The sequence below is a fragment of the Meriones unguiculatus genome, chromosome 5 (assembly GCF_030254825.1).
Source record: "Meriones unguiculatus strain TT.TT164.6M chromosome 5, Bangor_MerUng_6.1, whole genome shotgun sequence".
NCBI classification, from domain to species: Eukaryota; Metazoa; Chordata; class Mammalia; order Rodentia; family Muridae; genus Meriones; species Meriones unguiculatus.
The window spans coordinates 37,510,061-37,516,060 of record NC_083353.1 but is presented as its reverse complement, the minus strand read 5'-3'; positions in this window follow the sequence as shown (position 1 = coordinate 37,516,060).

Genomic DNA, 6,000 nt, shown 5'->3' with positions numbered 1-6,000 from the left:
CCTCTCCCTCTCCTCTCCCTCTCCTCTCCCTCTCCTCTCCCTCTCCTCTCCCTCTCCTCTCCCTCTCCTCTCCCTCTCCTCTCCCTCTCCTCTCCCTCTCCTCTCACCCTCCTCCTCTCCCTCTCCTCTCCCTCTCCTCTCCCTCTCCTCTCCCTCTCCTCTCCCTCTCCTCTCCCTCTCCTCTCCTCTCCTCTCCTCTCCTCTCCTCTCCCTCTCCTCTCCCTCTCCTCTCCCTCTCCTCTCCCTCTCCTCTCCCTCTCCTCTCCTCTCCCTCTCCTCTCCTCTCCTCTCCTCTCCTCTCTCTCCTCTCCTCTCCTCTCCTCTCCTCTCCTCTCCTCCTCTCCTCTCCTCTCCTCTCTCCTCTCCTCTCCTCTCCTCTCCTCTCCCTCTCTCATCTCATCTCCTCTCCCCTCTCCCTCTCTCATCTCCTCTCCCTCTCATCTCCTCCTCTTCTCTTCTTCTTTTCTTTTCTTCTTTTTTCTTACCAGTCATATTTGGGCCTCTTCTGGATCTCTGGGCTGTCCAGCCTCTGGTTCCTGGCGATTTAGGTAGTGTTAGGCATTGGCTCCCTCTTGTGGTGTGGGTTTCAAGTTGGACCAGTCGTTCGTTGGTTGTCCACTCTCACAAGTTCTGTGCTGCCATTACTATAGCACAGAGGTGCTTTACTCAAAATAACCAGAAAATGGAAATAACCTGTGTGTCTCTCGTAAGAAGAAATGTATAGCAAAAATGAGGTACATTTACTCAATTGTTAATAACATCATGAAATGTACAGTCAAATGGATGAAACTAGAAAAGAATCATCCTTAATGAGGCAACCCAGACCCAGAAAGACAAACATTGTATGTACTCACTTATAAGTGGACATTAGCAATTAACTAAAGGATAATCATGCTACAATCCACAGACCCAGAAAAGCTATGAAACAAGGAGAGCTTAAAGAGGGAACACATAAAACTCCCTGGGAAGGGAAATAAAAGAGGTTTCCTAAGTGGGCAACTGGAAGGTGGCAACTGGAACAGGAGTGTTCGGGTGAGGGGTGTGTGAGGGCATGGACGGAGAGTGTTCTGGTTGAGATGACTGTAACTGAGGGGCATCTGGTGGTTGGTGTATAAACCCATGCAGTGGAAACTCCCTGGAATCGATGAAAGTGACCCTGAAAGAAATCTAGCAATGGGGTCTATAGAGCCTGAACTAGCCATCTTCTATATTTAGACAATGGCCCTGGCAGTGGGACTGGGACATTAACCCAGCCACAAAACCTATTTATTGCAGTAAGTGCCACAGATGGTAATTTTTTTTCAAAATCAGTGACAACAGCAAAGGCAAGACTATAGTAACAATTTTTATCTCAGTGAGAAGAAAGAATTGTTTTCTACAATGATAACTATTCAATCTATCAATTGGCTGGCGAGTTCTTGTGTGGAAAGATGGCATATCAGGACCTCAGCAGCTGGCTAACACCAGATTTGGGTATGGAAGTCTCTTCTATGTATGTATACACAGTATGTATACACAGCCTGTGTATATTGCTATGCCTTCTTTATTATCATGCTAAGCAATAAATTTGGTGACAGAGAAGGATGTTGACTAGTGTCATCAGATTAGGTACACTTGTTTATTTAAATTCTCTGCTGCTGGTCATTGTGAACACATGAGCCAAAAATGCCTTTGTAATTTGAATTTCTAGTGATTTCCCATTTGTTTTGCTTTCATGTGCCTGAGCATCCACATAAATTGTTCATTATAGCTTATATGTTGGTATAGTAATGCAGCTTGTCATCTCTCACTCCAGTTAGAGGAACCTTGCAGAGAACTTCTCAGCCTGCCTCATTGGAAGTAAATCCTTATTAGAGCCCTTCAGGACCATTCTGGGATGTGGCTGTAATGCAGCAGTGCCTATTTTCAGGAAATGCCTGAATATCTTTTCTTCCCCTGTTTGAGCATTTTTAGCCATTTCTTAGCAATTCAATAATTCTCTTCTTTAACAGACTCTTCATATCTTTTGTTCATTTTCTCATTGCTTATATCTGAATGAAAGCTATTCAACATGTTTAGTCTGACCTATTTTTACATTTTCTTATGAACAATCTTTTAAAATGTTTGATGCTCCATTTCTCAGAGTTTGTGAAATAAGTTTTTGTTTTTATTTTTTATTTATTTTAATTTATTCACTTTTGTATCCCAGTTGTAGTCCCCTCCCAATCCCACCCTCCCTCTCACTTCCTATCCCATCCCCTCCTTGAAGTTATTTTTTTTATAGTTAAATAGTTTTAAAAATTCTGTAGTTTTTAAAATGGGAAATGTAAAGATGGAAGGAGAAATAATTGTCTCCTGTGCACATATATCTAACAGGCAGGTTATGAATCTCAGTGGGGCTGTATTTGGAATGCAAGTAGCTTAAAGTATTTGATTTCTGGGTAGATCTGATTTTATTTTGTTTTTTTTTTCCTTTCTTTCTTTCTTTCTTTCTTTCTTTCTTTCTTTCTTTCTTTCTTTCTTTCTTTCTTTTTGTTTTGGAATTGTTTTGTTTCAATTTTCCATTGAAGGTCTAAGTGCCTTTGACTGTTGCTCTTTTACCACTCATTTGAGTCAGTCTTCCAAATACTCTCATTGTTTTGAAAGGATTGCTTTCAGGTTGTCTTCTTGGGCTGAGCTCAACCCTGGCTGTGAGTATGACCATGCTCTACCAGTATGGAGGTCAAGGGGGAAAACGGTACTCAGTTGTATTGAAACCAGTTCTCCAGTTAGTTACACTGTGACTCATCCTACTGCTGTGTTTTCTGGCTCTGAGAAGTGAGCTTTTCTGTGACTGTTTTTTGAAAGAGCCATTTTAAACCCTGACAAACATCCTGTATTTAAAAATTGGCTTAATAGCTTAAAAGGATCATGATATTTTCATTTGAATATAGGCAGTATTATAGTACTCCTCAGAGTAAATTATTGTTTGAGTCAATTATAATCTATATGACTAGAAAAGTTATAAATACAATCCTACCTTTAATACTTCCTTTAAGATCTGGGCAAGTTATGTAACCTTCATATGCCTTTGGCTTGCCTTTATGGCTCTAATAGTGTCATTCAGAATTCGGTTAGCTGAAAATGGACATAGAAATGCTCTCAATTATTTTCTGTCATTCATTGTGTTAAGCAGTTTTAGGTTATACAAATATCTTTGAATTTGTCACATTTATGCCCATGAAATACTGACATTTAAAAAACAATGTTTCACTGAGTATGTTGAAACAGCCTTGAATGAAAAACTATAAAAATGAAAAATTATTTTTTTCCTTAATAAATCTGAGAATTATTTCCCAAATTCTAAAATATTTTGGTGTACATTTCAAAGAAACATATTTTTGATACTATCATAGTGCCATCTTAAAAAGATATTGATATTTTATGTATGATCCTCAGAAGCCAAGTTTCAAGTTACTGTGAGGTGATAAAGTTACACTTCAGAAGCACATGTGGCATTTGGCTGTGGAGAATCATTCATCTGGGTCACTTCTGAATCTTTTTGTTTGTTTGTTTCCATGACTTTAACACCTTTAAAGAGTGCAGGAAAATGCAGTTTGCATACCAGCACTTGATTTGGTTTAATATGGTGTTTCCTCAGAGGCACATTCAATCTGGAGTTCTTTGGCAAAAATATTACACAGTGCATCAATATTCTGGTCACTGTACCCAGAATGCGATGAACAAGTTTTGATTTGTCCTGACACTGTTGATATTCTTTTTGATCCTTTAATAAAGTGATGTTTTCCAGGATATCAAATATATATTTGCTGCAGGGTCTCATGTAGCCCAAGCTGGCAAGGAACTCACTATGTAGCCACGGATGACCTCCACTTTCTGATCCTCCTTTCTTCCTCTCCCAAATGTGATTTCAGGCATGCAGTTGCTATTGTATCTGGTTTTATGTGGTTCTGGGGACTGAACTCAGGGCTTAAAGTATACTAGGCAAGTCCTGTATCAACAGAGCTACATATGTTATCCTATTTTAAAATGAAACTTTGAATTTTATAACTAGTAAGTACTAGGGTGTGATTTTATAATACTGGATAAATATTTTCCTAAAACCTACAATTTGTTCATTCATCAACCTAAATTATGGTTCCTTATATTACTGAGTGGACTCTATTCTATTTGCAGCATTTTTTATTATTTAATTCAATTTTCTTCTCACTCACTCACTCATAGGCCCTTCCCTCCTCTCTGCCCAGTCCCACCTTCCCTCACATATCCAATCTTCCCTATTTCTTAGAATAAGGGATCCCCCTTCCCAGAAACCCCAGATCATCTATTTACATGAGGATTGAGTTCATCTTCCTTCCCTGTCTGGTAGGGATGTCCCATTAGGGTAAAATTATCAAAAAGCAGGCAAAAAAGTCCATGTCAGAGATATACAAAACTTCCCTAACAGGTGGGCCCACATGAAACCTTAGATGCCCATCAGACTTATATTCTTGGGATCTGGGCACTGTAATATATCTATCCTGTATAATATGACTAGAATCTGTTTATAAGTATATGCCATGTGTGTGTGTCTTTCTGGGTCTGTGTTACCTCACAGGAAGATCTTTTTTAATTTCATTCATTTGCCTGCAAATTTCATGATTTTAAATGACTGAGTAAATGTACACAATAGTTTCTTAACCATGATGGACATCTAGGTTGTTTCCAGATTCTGGCTATTATGAATAAAGCTGCTAGGAACATGGTTGAACAAATGTCCTTGTTGTGTGGTAGAGCATCTCTCAGAGGTATGCCCAGGAATGGTATAGCTAGGTCTTGAGGTAGTGCTATTCCCAATTTTCTGAGAAAGTGCCAGATTGATTACCAAAGTGGTTGTACAAGTTTGCCCTCCTACTAGCAATGGAGGAGGGCTCCCCTTTCTCTACATTCTTGCCAGCAGGTGTTGTCACTTGAGGTTTTGATCTTAGCCATTCTGACAGGTGTAAGATGGTATCTGAGAGTTGTTTTGATTTACATTTCCTTGATGACTAGAATATTGAGCATTTTTTTAAAAGTGTTTCTCTGTGATTTGACACTCCTCTGTTAAGAATTCTCTGTTTAGCTCTGTACCCCATTTTCCCCCCACAGGGTTATCTGGTATGTTGGTGTTTAATTTCTTGAGTTCATTATATATTCTGAATATTAGTCCTTTGTCAGATGTGGGATTGGTGAAAATCATTTTCCAGTCTGTAGACTGCTCTTTCATTCTATTGATAGTATCCTTTGCTTTACAGGAGCTTTTCTGTTTCAAGAGGTGGTGTTTATTAATTTTAGATCTTAAATATTGACCTGTTGGTGTTTTGTTCAGGAAGTTGTCCTATGTGCCAATGAGTTCAAGGCTCTCATATACTTTCTGTTCTAACAGATTTAGTGTTCTAGTTCTATGTTTAAGTCTTTGCGCCAATTGGACCTTACTTTAGTGCAGGGTGATAAATATGGGTCTATTTGTGTTTTTTTCTACATCATGTTTTTTCTGTCACCCAGAACAGCACCATTTGTTAAAGTTGCTGTCTTTTTTCCATTGCATGGTTTTGGGTTCTTTGTCAAAATTAGGTGTGCATAGGTATGTGGGTTTGTTTCTGGCTCTTTGATTCAATTGCACTGATCAACCAGCCTATTTCTATTCCCATAAATTGCAGTTTTTATTACTATTGCTCTGTAGTATAGCTTGAGGTCAGGTCTGGTGATATCTCCAGAAGTTATATTATTGTATGGGATTGTTTTAGCTATTCTTGTTTTTGTTTGTTTGTTTTTTTTTCCCATATGAAGTTTAGAATTGTTCTCTTAAGGTCTATGAAAATTTGTATTCATATTTTGATGAGGATTGTATTGAATCTGTAGCTTGCCTTTGGTAAGATGGCCATTTTTTTTTTCGCGTTAATCCTACCAATCCATGAGCATGGGAGATCTTTCCATTTTCTGATTTCTTCAATTTCTTTCTTCAGAGACTTGAAGTTCTTGTCATGTAGATGTTTGATTTCC